This window comes from Mesoplodon bidens, assembly GCF_964165515.1.
Source record: "Mesoplodon bidens genome assembly, chromosome: 4".
NCBI classification, from domain to species: Eukaryota; Metazoa; Chordata; class Mammalia; order Artiodactyla; family Ziphiidae; genus Mesoplodon; species Mesoplodon bidens.
Window position 1 is genome coordinate 29827430 of NC_138160.1, and position 14593 is coordinate 29842022.

At 43.5% G+C, this 14593-nt stretch overlaps 1 protein-coding gene across 1 annotated transcript in view; it reads right to left on the reverse strand.

Annotated features, from left to right (window-relative positions):
• Positions 1 to 14593, reverse strand: part of PRLR (prolactin receptor) — a 202011-nt gene that overhangs the window by 154665 nt on the left and 32753 nt on the right. The window lies entirely within an intron of this gene.

Sequence of the window (14593 nt, forward strand, 5' to 3'; positions counted from 1 at the left end):
AAAAATGAAAATAGAAAAAAATCCAACTCATTTAAAATATGTTCTTCCCCTTTACATTTTACCTTTATAGTTCCCTAAATAAAATCGAGTTATTTACATGAGCAATGCATGTAACCTATCTTGATATTCTAAAATGAGGTGATTGTAAACCTGTAAATGAGACTGAAAATTAAGATTTTGTGGATTTCAATTCCCACTACATTTTGCAGCTGCCTTACTCCCCAAAAGTCCAAATTTGTACTCCAAGGCATCAAAATTTCCCAAAACATATCTATCATCATAACTAAATAGAAACCCAGGACTGAATGAATATAAGAAAAGCAAAGGCTTTGATAAACTGTCCCCCCCCGAAAAAAAAATCAGGGGTAGGCGTTGGTCATAGCCCAAAGCGTGGGTGTGAGTTTTAGAAAATGCAGCTCTCTTTCCAGCCAGCATGGTCCTCCAAGCCCTGAGCAAGAAAGGAATGGTAGGGCTGGATGAGGAAAGGGTGGCACTTTGAAGATGGCTGGTTGTTTAGGTGACATGGAATGGATGACATAGGAAGAAGACCCGTGCGAAACTGACTAGCTCTGAGGTCCTGGGCAATTCCTGCAGTCTTCTCCTCTATAAAACGGGAATAAGAATACTTCACGTGGCTATGGTGAGGTTTAGAAATAATATACTTAGCACACGTGTTCCACTGGAGGCACTTGGTAAATGGCAGCTCTCATGAGAGTCAATGACCCTGAACACAAGAACAAATCAATTCTGTCTTGGCCACAAGCTACCAGGGCCTTCCTTCTGTTTACTCTAGGGCAGAAGAGGTTGCTAGTCATTCTCAGAATATAAAAACCCTCAGGGCAGTGATTCTATCCACCTGGTTTGTTGACAGACAATTGCTTTGCCCAGCAGCCAAAGAGAGGGTGCTCAAAAATATACTCTTTGTAAATGGCAGCTAAATTTCACTCAATGAGTTTTTATACTATAAGGAAAAGGAGATAGTCTCATGGACACATTCTGTAAGAACAAAGTTTTTTTTTTTTTTTTTTAAACCAAACTGATCTGGCAGCTGTGGAGAGAATATGGGACTGAGGGAAGAGCCCAGGTTTTCTGGGTATTGCTATGAGCTGTCAGGATATTAAGGCTGTAGTCCCAATTCTAACACGAAGAATGATGCCTTGCCTTCATACCATTCTCTTCAGTTTAGAGAGCCCCTAGGTATGTCTGGCCTGATGGATCCTCATATGTGAGATATCAGGCCAAATAATACTGATAGGGATAGATTAGGATAATTAAATAGTCAGTTTTTAGAAATCCCAGTAGGGGACTAAGGACAGAAAGGGAATTTCAACAGAGTTTGGGAGACTGTTGTAAGCTAATGACTACTCAAAAGAAGAATCCAGTAACCTAGCAACAATCTATACTACCTTGAAGGAAGACCAGGCGTATCCAAGAGCCAGACACACTCAAGCCACAAACCCTGATTATTAAAACACAAGACAATAGATATGGGGCCTGAGTCTTATTACGTGAAATCAGAGAGTTAATAGTCCTTGAAGAGTAACATTTCTGCATGTGGCCAAGACAGAAACATGGGTGAAAGGGGAAAGAAATTAGGTGAAAGAGGACATTATATCGAAACCTGAGAAAAATTACCATATTTTAGTATATGTTACCACACTTTTGCTAATATACATATGATTTAAATAGCACTATGACAGTCTCGGTTAAACCATATAGGGCCACAGGAGAGACTAATGATGTAAGCCTTGACATCTTCTGAAGAATGAGTAAGAAGGTGGTCTTCTCTCCTCCTCACTTTTTCTTTGATTATAAAAATGTAGCCCTCTTCATTCTCAGGGCTGCTGTGCTCCCTTGCCAGCCTGCTTGTATCTCTCACAAACGTCCTGTGTTAATAAACTCATTCTTTGCCTGAGGCTTTGCCTCATGCTGAATTCTTTCTGTGATGAGACAAAAGAACCCTAGCTTCAGTAACAGGTGAGCGGTTTTAATCAAAAGACAGTGGGTTCGAGTCCCCTCCTCATCAGGGATCATGGGTTCAAGTCCCAATCTGAGTTTTGGCTGGGTTTGAGTCCCATCCGAGAAGGAGTGAGGTTTCAGCAGCAACCCCATTTTATAATAAGAAGCCGAGAGTCCAAAGGTTTAACAGATTTTCCCAGGATGATACTGATGAATAGAAGCAGAGTTAGAACTCAAACTCAGATCTTTTATTCTTCATAAGACCCTGCCTCTTCTCCCAGATTTTAGCTATATGGTACTAGCAAATTCCATGGCTCAATACCCAGGTCTGGAGATAGATTCAGTCTCTACCAACCTGTATCTTTAAGCAAGTCATTTATGCTCTCTGAAACCCAGTTTCTTCTTTAAATGGGGATAATAATGATAGCCCTCAAAAATTACGAAGAGTAGAAGCAATAATGCATATGAAGTAATTAGTACAGTATCTAGCACATAGCAAATGCTAAAAAATCAGTTATTAATTTTACTATTATCCTTGTTCCAGACTTTGATTCCCATCCTGGAACTAGGAAGGCAGCCATGGAGTAGAAGACAGAGCACAGGACATGGCATCTGTTGGAAGACCAGAGTCTGAGCCCTGGCCTGGCTGCTTCTCAGCCATGTGGTCATGGACATGCCATGTCACTGTGGTGACTTAGTCTCTTCATCTCTGAAAAATGAGGCTATTAATATATACCTACTGGAGGACTTCTCTGTTGGTGCAGGGGTTAAGAATCCTCCTGCCAATGCAGGGGTCACAGCTTTGAGCTCTGTTTTGGGAAGATCCCACATGCCACAGAGCAACTAAACCCGTGCACCACAACTACTGAGCCTGTGCTCCAGAGCCTGAGAGCTGCAACTACTGAATCCCGCGTGTCTAGAGCCCGTGCTCTGCAACAAGAGAAGCCACCTCAATGAGAAGCCCGCGCACCACAACGAAGAGTAGCCCCGGCTCGCTACACCTAGAGAAAGCCCGCATGCAGCAATGAAGACCTAATGCAGCCAAAAATAAATAAATTAAAAAATATATATATACCTCCTGGAGTTGCTGTGAGAATGGCATGAAAAATACAATCCCTTGAAATACTCTGCAAAGGAAAGGTAGCGTGCAGGACTGAACAGAAATCCAACTACTGCAAACTTTCTCTACTTCTTCTCTATGTTTTAATAATGAAGTATGTTGCCAAAGAACCTTCTATCTCACAAGAGTAGCTGAAAACTTCGATCTTTCTTTTGTGACTCAAGGAAGCTGCATAAAACAAAGATATGAGTTTAATCACTCACTCTGCTGGTGCCACCTTTTTTTTTTTTTTTTTCGGTACGCGGGCCTCTTACCACTGTGGCCTCTCCCATGGTGGAGCGCAGGCTCCAGACGCGCAGGCTCAACGGCCATGGCTCACGGGCCCAGCCGCTCCGTGGCATGTGGGATCTTCCCGGACCGGGACATGAACCCACGTTCCCTGCATTGGCAGGCGGACTCTCAACCACTGCACCACCAGGAAGCCCTGCTGGTGCCGTGTTGAGGAACTATAAGGAGAGTGGCATAAGCATAGCAAGCATTGCTTTGGAGCAAGGGAGTAAGATGAAAGAGAGGAAGTGATAATTACCTGGACCAAACAAGGGTGGAATCTTCAGCAGAGTTGGCACAGGCTAATTTTGGGGGGTCATCTCAGCAGTGAAAGAGAAGGGAAGCTAGCACTGATGTGTGCTTGCCTAAGTTAATAGCTGGAGAATGACTAATGAGGACTACAGATGAATCTTTATGGCAAGAGATAAGACCCATGCTGCCTCGAACACAGACAGGCACTAGGGAGTGAGTTCACTTGATTTAATGTCTACCAAGATGCCTGGGAACTCTGGCAGTTCTAAGAAGACACTCAGTTCTTAGGGAAACCATTGACTTGGGAGAACATGGCCCATTCTCTTGCAAAACCATGACCCCCACCATATGTAGTTGATCTTTGAGTGAGATTTCTTGTACAAGGAAAGGCAAAGCAGAAAGAAGTTGACTCTTCATTTGAACTCATCTCCAAGTAGAAGACTTCACCTCTTTTATTCAGGCTCTCCAGCAGGACCTAGCCGAACCACTATCACTACCTCTCAACATTGCAAAAAGAAAACAAACCAACTCTCTTTTCCATCTAGCAGTTACCTCTGCTTTATACAGCCTCCCTAAGGCAACAAGTGCTGGAACAAGTTTGGCAAATGTTTCTGAGAAATATACCATCCAACCCAGGCGAGAGCTCATATATGGAGGGAAGTCCACCTTTCACATTTATCTTGCTACTTCTGTCATGTAGCATCACATTGTCTGAAATTTGTCTTGCTATTGGGACACTTTGACTTGTAGCTGCTTCATCAAATGCAAATCGTGTGTCTCCTTTGGACTGTGAACAACAAATTCTAGGGTAAGAAAACAAAAGATAAAATCTCCCCATAGAAAGTAATCCAAATGCCTCATGGCCCCTCCCCATAAGGAGTTTTTATTATAATTAAAACCAAACAAAGTGTCCACATGTAAACTAAAGGACTATCCAGAGGGCCATTACCAAAAAGCATTGGAGACAGAAGGACATGGAAAGATGCTGGGCCCTGGTTTTTCATCTATAATATAATCATAGAAATACTTCTTCATGTTCTACCTTGTAAATATGATTAGAGGATTAATGAAATACTGTTAAAGGTATGTGCCATATACGCACACAGATGTATAAATCTATATATCTATATCTATATCTAACTCAAAGTACATGAAAATTTTGGAGGTATAAAGATGGACATGAAGATGACAACTACTTCCAAAAAGTGGACTGAATATCTTTTTCCATATGGGATGGGTGAGCATGATAAAACAGAATACTAAGGTCTTGGTGCAGGCCAGTACTTGTAAGTTATTTCATACTTTCGAGCCAGAGAAACCTTCTGAGACCATTCTTGTCCAGCCTCAGACATCATGCACTTACTCTGCCTTAGCACCAACCTCCAATAGTTATTCAGTCTCTGCTCAAACACTTCAGGGGAAAGGGAGGTGAGTACTTCACTTAGCAGCTGCAGTTATCACAATCCTAGTTAATTTGAAAGCTTTAGATTGCTAGATAGGTCCTGCTGTAACAATTCCCACTGTTCTGGTTCTAGCCTTTAAAGCCTCCCTCCTCCTGCACAATAAATCTTTGTTGAACTTCCAGCAAATCCTGACTCTTAGTGAGGTATTGAAAAGCTGGGGATATTCAAAACACAGTAGCTGATTTGTAAAAAATCACAAAATTTGAGTGATGTTGTAAGAGTATACTTAACATCTGGGCTTCTAAGGAAAATGGTATCCTACTCTTCTGGTAAGGGCAAAGTAAGAAGACAGCCCTAAGGCCTCTTTGGATGTTATTAACATCAGTGCATAAAGAGAAACACTTGCAGGACCTGTCTGTCTGGTTCTGACTTCAGCTTACTCTCCAATGTCTTTTTTTTTCTCTCTCTCTCTTTTTTGCAGTACGCAGGCCTCTCACTGCTGTGGCCTCTCCCGTTGCGGAGCACAGGCTATGGACGTGCAGGCTCAGCGGCCATGGCTCACGGGCCCAGCCGCTCCACGGCATGTGGGATCCTCCTGGACCGGGGAACAAACCCGCATCCCCTGCATCAGCAGGCAGACTCTCAACCACTGCGCCACCAGGGAAGCCCTCCAATGTCTTTTTTATTCACTCTATGAATATTTAAACAAAACCAAACAACCAGTATTTATTAAGCACATAATATTCTCTCTTAGATTTTTAGCTTTTACCTTTCAGTGTCTTGGGTAGTAAATGCAATTGCAGTATTTGTAACATCTCAGAGGTCTCATCATCAAATCTGTTAATATTCCTTTGAGATCTTTCTAGTACTTCTCCATGCTTAACACGAAACCAGTTCCAGGTATCTGGTTTCATATAGCCATGAAAGGGTAAGAAAAAGATATCTGGAGACATGACTAGGGATTATCCTTCATTCCTTGACCCTGAGACCTGTATTATCATAAGCATTAATCCAGCGGTCCCCAATATTTTGGGTACCAGGGACTGGTTCCGTGGAAGACAATTTTTCCACGGATGGGATGGGGGTCGGGGGGAGGGTTCAGGTGGTAATGCGAGCGATGGGGAGCGATGGGGAGTGGCAGATGAAGCTTCGCTCACTCACCAGCCACTCACCTCCTGCTCTGCAGCCCAGTTCCTAACAGGCCACGGGCCAGTACCAGGGGTTGGGGACCCCTGCATTAATCCTTTCAGTTTCAGAATTGGCCAGTTATCAAAATTGTCCTGGAAGGCAGCCTTTACTTGTCAAAACTAGCATCAGTAGAACACAGACAAATGCATAAAATTTGCTAGATCAAAGGAAGATAAAGTGTTAAAACTACAGACTCTGCAGTCAGATTGCCTGGGATCACCTAACTAGTTGTGTGACATGGGACACATTACTTAACTTTTTTTTTTTTTTTTTTTTTTGCTGTATGTGGGCCTCTCACTGTTGTGGCCTCTCCCGTTGCGGAGCACAGGCTCTGGACGCACAGGCTCAGTGGCCATGGCTCACGGGCCCAGCCGCTCTGCGGCATGTGGGATCTTCCCGGACCGGGGCACGAACCCGTGTCCCCTGCTTCGGGAGGCGGACTCTCAACCACTGCGCCACCAGGGAGGCCCTACTTAACTTCTTTATGCTTTAGTTTCCTCATCTGTAAAATGGAGATAATAATAAGAGAACTCACCTATTGCTTCTAACAGGTAATTTATATATTTCCATTGGGTGATATTTAGTCAAATCCAGGGTGGTGGACCCTAGCTTTTGGAGGCATGAGTGTAATCTAGCAGAGAAAACCAAGCCTCTGAATCAAGAGACCTGACTTCAAGTCTTCTACTAACTGTGACTCCCCCACATCACAGATCAAACCACTTAGCACAGTACTCAAAGCTCTTTACCATCTGACCCCAACCTACTTTTTTAGCCACACTTGCTGTCACTTCCTATTTCTTCTCTGTATGTTCTGCCCATCAGACTACTTGCAGTTGCCCAAAATATTAGGGACATATGAATCACTGTAAGTTTGTGTGTGCTATTTCCTCGAGAGAATCTCCTCCTTACTCTCTTCCTGCTTCTTCAATAAGTGCCCTCACTTCTACCCGTGACTGTATTACAGCTCTCTCCTCCACTAGACTGTGTGCTTCTGAAAGGTAGAGAGTGGTCACCTTTTCATCTTGGTGCCTAGCATAGCATCCAACATGGTGGGCAGGCAAGAGCTGCTTGCAAGTGATTGAAAGAATAAATGAATATGTTTTACGAAAATCTCTTAAGAACGTTGATCATAATAGGGCTCCTTTCTCCGTTAGAAAAATACATGAGGACATCACTTTGAATATAAACTAATAATACAAGATATACTAACAATGAAACCTTGACTAAAGACATGAGTGCAATATAGCCTTAGGCCACTCCTACACTCCTTTGAAAGCCTGAAAAAAACATTCAAGTGGCAATTATTTTATGTGTCCCTGGAAATGTCAGTGGAAACTCCTCTGATAATGGAGCATCTGTCTTCTGACAATATGGGGGATGGTGCATAATGACCCCATTCGTGGCTTTGCTCTTAAACACATTATAAATCCCTGATGACTTCTCATTGTCAGCTGTGTCCTGGATAGACACCGCCCCAAAGGGCAGTGGGGACAGGAGAGGATCTGAGTCAACCACATCTTTCATCTGGTCCTGGAAGGAGCACCAGTTACGAGGCTATCTTGTTGCCTCATATGCTCCCTGGTTTGAGAACAATCCTTTTAGAAAGACTGAGCTGTCCTTTTCAACAGGCAATAGAAAACTCAAAGTAGATTCTTGTGCTACAGAGGTTGGGCTTTTGGTAAAGTGTGGTTTAAAAAAATCTTTAGGTACCATCAAATATCTGGTTATGCCAGAGGTGACAGTGGTGACAGAAGATGCCTTGCTCAGCAGGACATTTTCCTGAGGATGTAACTAGCAAGACCCACTAAGTAGAAGAAAAGAGGTGAGAGACCAACATTTCTTGAGCTCCTACCATGGCAAAGTGTCATTAGGTTGTGTCTGAAATCATCACAAGAAGGCAGATAGCATCCTATGGTGCCAAAACTTTGGATCATTCTGCCCATTTGTGGTCTGAAGTATTGTCCACCACTCATGGTGCAGAGGGAAGCAGACAACTACTAAATGATGGTCCAGTGGCTGGAGGTGTTAATGTAGATCTGATGGGGGCTTTGTGCTAGTCTAACACAGCTTTGCTAATAACTTATCAAACATCTGTGTCAAGACAGCAATAATTTATATGGAGTATTAGTGGGACTAACTTCTTGAATATGGTTTCCTAATAACAAAGATCCTTTTTTCATCTAGTGGGAAAACATGGGAAATTTGAACCTTTACCAAGAGCTTGGAATTGCTGTACTAAATATTTTGGGCAGGTAGTTAATCTTTCTCTCCTTGAACCTTTCTCTTTGTTTGGTATCCTTGGTGTTGTAAGCCAATATTGAAAAAGTTGAGATTGATTTTTCTGAGGGTCATTAAGAGAACAACACAGCTCTTATTTTTATTGGTTGTGGTAAGAAAAATCATCAAGATGAGGACGTGCATGTTTCTTCGAAACACTGTTTTATGGGACAATATTTTCATGGTACTTTAGGGAATATATATTTCAAAGGCTAATTGTGTGAAACTTTTCTCTCAAAAGAAGATTGGAAATTAACATTGTTGTCTTACTTCTGGATTAGAAAACTATCCTGGGCTGAGAGTATATAATACATACTCATAAGCAATGATGAAATGCTTAGTAACATTTTGTATCTTATGACTAGGGTAGATCTATTTCCTGAGGGAGCAGGTTTTGGGATTTTTCATTGTACACAGCAGAGGGTACCTACAAAATGCCCATAGAGCTGTGCTGAGATTTAGTCTTAAGTTTCTGAGACTTTTGGTGTCATTCTTCAAAGACTCTCACCTCCTCAATCTTAGCATCCCCAAGGAACAATGCAATATAATTTCAGAGTCAAAGGCTTTCCTGGTAGACATAAAGGACGTAATTCTAAGAGATTAAAAAATATATTTGTATGAGAGTCAAAAGATTTTTAAACAATATAGGAGACTCTTCCCAATTCCAAAGACTGGACTCATCATTTCCATACATGACAGTGGTAGAGGTCAAAGGAAGAACATGAATTACCCAGTGTAGGAGATTGTGTCTTACACATCTCTATATGGTTAATTTCTAGAATGTACCTGATACATCACAGGACCTCAGTGAAGATTAGTTGACTTGAATTCAAGTGTCACTCAGAGATGATAATGCCACATCTTTCCAGACATACACCTAATCACCTTTTTAAGAAAGTAACAAAAATATGATTAGCTACCTTCCTCTCACCCCTTTCTCCAGGACATTTGGTCATCTGTAAAAGGGTTTTCTTGGTGAGACAGCACTTGAAAATGCTAAAGACTTCTAGAGGGTTCATTATGTATTTGCTGTTATTTATGTGTATAAAACAGAGAAACATGTTAGTTGTGCATACAAACTTGGATTTGATTAAACTGAAGGTATAGTCAAGATTTGTGGGGGAAATATATAGAATGATAAAATCTTAAAACTGGAAATAATTTAAAAAGACACTTACTAGATTTCTGGAGAGATGTCCCTATTTTTGATTACTTGTAAAGACATGGGGTGGAGGAGGGGAGAGAAGGAAAACTAAAAAATACCCAAAACCAAGACCTACAGTTAGTCTATAGTCAGAAACTTGAAATGTTAAGATGAACATAACCCATGGCACTGAATTGAGAATCATCACTATTAAGCAACATGTGATTTGCTGCTAGAAACAAAACCAAACTGTTGGTAGGGAGTGTGTTCGTTCCTTTCCTGAAAACTGTACAGCTATCCCTCTGCTAAATGGAACCATCTTCAACCCAGCCGGGTGCCCCTTCCGTATCTGTATAAAAATCTCAATCCCCAGAAATCAATGAAGTTGGATGTTACAAGACTGAGTAGTGGCATAATGAATCCTGGAACACACATTCAATAAGAAAAGGCTACAGGGGAGAAAGGAAGAGCCCATGGAAGAAGGGCCTTCTAAAGATGATGAATTTTTGTGTTCTCTATTTTGAGTGCAGGAGAATAGACAGTGGGGGAAGAGAAAGTCCTAAATCAATACACAGAGCTCTGTCAGTGGCATTCTTGTCAGGAGCTGATCTTGAACTAGGACATGTCATTCTGCCCTCCAGCTGTGGACCAGAAAACTTACAGCCCAGTACATATTGAGCAGGTCCAGGAACACACTGCACATGCTATGTGTTCCCAAATATTGGGTCTAAGGAGATTGATTTTCATTCCTGTATGAATAAACATGAAAAATAAATAGCATAGCTAGTGAAAAAAAGTGAATAACAAGGGAACTGAAACATCATCTCAAAGACTATTTTAGAAAACTGTTTCTCACCCTCAACGAATGTAGAAAAAGGACACTGTGGAAAAGGACAGGTAGCCATTCCGAGATAAAGGGATGAAAGAAGAAAAGGTGCTGGGTGAGATAAGGAGGGATTGTAGGGAAGCAAAAAAGGAATAGCATTAATAATAGTATTAATATGTCCACTGAGGACAGTAAGAGGTAAAACTGACACTATAAGAAACAGAATCAGACACTCCCTAAAATATAGAAGCTGTACACATTGTACTTCTTAAAAGGAATAAACGCGGTAAGAGATGGTAGATACATAAAATGGGGAACAGAATCAAATCAGTGTTAATTTGTACTCATGAAAAAGAGAAGAGTTATCACCATGAGATACCACTACATACCCAATAGGACAACTAAAATGAGAGTAACAACACAGTATGGTAGTGGGGCTATAGGACAGCTGAAACTCACATGGCTGGTAGGGGTGTTTTACACAACCACTTTGGAAAACTGTTGGTAGCTTCTTACCAGTTAAACCTATTCCCACCCTTTGAACTCAAAATTCCACCCCAGGTAATTAGTTATACAAAAGAAGTGAAAAATATGTCCACAACAACCCTTACAAGAATATTAATAGCTCCAAACTGGAAATAGCCCAGGTATCCACAAATAGCAACATCAATAAACAGACTGCAGTGTATTCATATAATAGAATTATACTCAGCAATGAGTGAAATGAATTACTGATATAAGCAATAACATGGAAGAATCTCAAAAAACATTAGAAAAAAGTGAAAGAAGTCTCATATATAATATTGTAAGATTCCATTTATATGATACGCAGAACAGGCAAAACTAATCTAAGGTGATGGAAATCACATCAGTGGTTACTTCTGGTCATTCGATTGCCTCGGAAAGAACATGAGGGAATTTTCTGGAATGATGGAAATGTTCTGTATCTTGATAGAGATGTGGGTTACTCAGATATTTGCATTTGGCAAAACTGCTAAAACTATTCACTTTAGAATCTTTGTATTTTATCAGATGTAAATTACCTCTCTAAAAAAGCATTCAAATTTTTAAAATACATTTTATAAAAGAAAATATTCTTTTCCATTATAGGTTATTACAAAATATTGAATATATTTCCCTGTGCTATACAGTAAGTCATTGTTATTTATCTATTTTACATTTACTAGTGTGTATCTGTTAATCCCAAACTCCTAATTTATTCCTATCCCCCGTTCCCATTTGGTAACCATAAATTTGTTTTCTATGTCTGAGTCTGTTTTGTAAATAAGTTTATTTGTATCTTTTTTAAGACACAACATTGTAATTCAACTATACCTCAATTAAAAAAAGAAAAAGAGGACCCCGGAGGAAGATGGCGGAAGAGTAAGACGCGGAGATCACCTTCCTCCCCACAGATACATCAGAAATTCATCTACACGTGGAACAACTCCTACAGAACACCTACTGAACGCTGACAGAAGACCTCAGACCCCCCAAAAGGCAAGAAGCTCCCCACATACCTGGGTAGGGCAAAAGAAAAAAAGAATAAACAGAGACAATAGGATAGGGACGGGACCTGCACCAGTGGGAGGGAGCCGTGAAGGGGGGAAGGTTTCTACACACTACAAGCCCCTTCGCGGGCGGAGACTGTAGGTGGCGGAGGGGGAAAGCTTCGGAGTAGCGGAGGAGAGCACAGCAACAGGGGTGCGGAGGGCAAAGCGGAGAGATTCTGGCACAGAGGACCGGTGCCCTCAGGCACACACCAGCCCGAGAGGCTTGTCTGCTCGGCCGCCGTGGCGGGCGGGGCTGGGAGCTGAGGCTCGGGTATCGGCTTTCAGTCGGAGCGCAGGGAGAGGACTGGGGCTGGCGGCAGGAAGAGAGCCTGAAGGGGTTAGTGCACCACGGCTAGCCCGGAGGGAGTCCGGGGAAAGGGTCTGGAGCTGCTGAAGAGGCAAGAGACTTTTTTCCCTTTTGTTTCCTGGTGCGCGAGGAGAGGGCATTAAGAGGGCTGCTTGGGGAAGCGCCGGAGACAGGCACGAGCCGCGGGTAAGGCACGGACCTCGGAGACGGGCGTGGGCCGCCGCCGCCCGCCGCCGCGGCCCGCCGCCGCCGCCGCCCGCCGCCGCGGCCCGCCGCCGCCCGCCGCGGCCCGCCGCCGCCGCCGCCGCCGCCGCCGCGGCCCGCCGCCGCCGCCGCTGCCGCCGCCGCCGCGGGGCCTGTGTGCGAGCGCGGGTCACTGTCCGCCCCGCCTTCCGGGGGGCCTGTGCACCCCGCCACTGCCGGGGTCCCCGAGACCCGGGGACGGCTTTCCCGGGAAAGCGCACGGAGCGCCACGGGCTGCTGCAACGTCACGCCGGCCTCTGCCGCCGCAGGCCCGCCCCACACTGCGCGCCCCTCCCTCCCCTCTGCCTGAGTGAGCCAGAGCCCCCGAATCAGCGGCTCCTTTAAACCCGTCCTGTCTGAGCGAAGAACGGACGCCCTCCGGCGACCTACGCGCAGAGGCGGGGCCAGGTCCAAGGCTGAGACCCGGGAGCTGTGAGAGCAGAGGCAGGGAAATCTCTCTGTGCAGCCTCGGAGGCAGCGGATTAAAGCTCCACGGTCCATTTGATGTGCCCTGCGTCTGTGGAGTGCATGAATGGACAGCGAATCATCCCAAATTGAGGAAGTGGACTTTGAGGACAAGATTTAAGACTTTCCCCCCTTTTCCTCTTTTTACAACGAATTATTCCAAATTAAGGAGGTGGACTTAGAGAGCAAGATTTCAGACTTCTCGCCCTTTTCCTCTTTTTACAACGAATTATCCCAAATTGAGGAGGTGGACTTGGAGAGCAAGATTTTTGATTTTTCCCCCTGCTCTCTTTTTGTGAATGTGTATGTGTAATCTTCTGTGTAAGATTCTCTCTGTATAGCTTTGCTTCCACCATATGTCCCAGGGTTCTATCGGTCCGGTTTTTTTTTTTTTTTCAATAATTACTTTCTAATTTTAATAACGCTACTATATTTCATACTTTATTCTATTTTACTTTACCTGCTCTTTCTTTTTTTCCTACTCTCCCTTCCTCCCTCCCTCCCTCCGCTCCTCCTTTCCTTCTTTCTTTTTCTTTCCTCCCTCCCACCCTTCTTCTTTCCACTTTCTTTTTCTTTCCTTCCTCCCTCCCTCCTGTCTTTCTTCCTTTCCTTCCTCCCTCCCTCCCTCCCTCCTTTCTTTCCTTCTTTCTTTCCATCCTTCCTCCCTCCCTCCCTCCTTTCTTTCTTCCTTCCTTCCTTCCTTCCTTTCTTCCCTTCTTCCTTTCTTTCCCTCTCTCTTTCTTTCTTCTACTAATTCTTTCTTTCTACTTTTTCTCCCTGTTACTCTGAGCCGGGTGGATGAAAGGCTCTTGGTGCTGCAGCCAGGAGCCAGTGCTGTGCCTCTGAAGTGGGAGAGCCAACTTCAGGACACGGGTCCACAAGAGACCTCCCAGCTCCACATAATATCAAGCAGCGAAAATCTCCCAGAGATCTCCATCCCAACACCAGCACCCAGCTTCAGTCAACGACCAGCAAGCTACAGTGCGGGTCACCCTATGCCAAGCAACTAGCAAGGCAGGAACACAACCCCACCCATTAGCAGAGAGGCTACCTAAAAACATAATAAGGCCATAGGCACCCCAAAACACACCACCAGACGTGGACCTGTCCACCAGAAAGACAAGATCGAGCCTCAACCACCAGAGCACAGGAATTAGTCCCCCCCACCAGGAAGCCTACACAACCTACTGAAACAACCTTAGCCACTGGGGTCAGACACCAAAAATAACGGGAACTACGAATCTGCAGCCGGCAAAAAGGAGACCCCAAACACAGTAACATAAGCAAAATGAGAAGGCAGAAAAACACACAGCAGGTGAAGGAGCAAGATAAACACCTACCAGACCTAACAAATGAAGAGGTAATAGGCAGTCTACCTGAAAAAGAATTCAGAATAATGATAGTAAAGCTGATCCAAGATTCTATTTCCATGATCCATAATCTTGGAAATAGAATAGACAACATGCAAGAAACAGTTAACAAGGACCTAGAAGAACTAAAGATGAATCAAGCATCGATTAAAAACACAATAAATGAAATGAAAAATACTCTAGATGGGATCAATAGCAGAATAACTGAGGCAGAAGAAC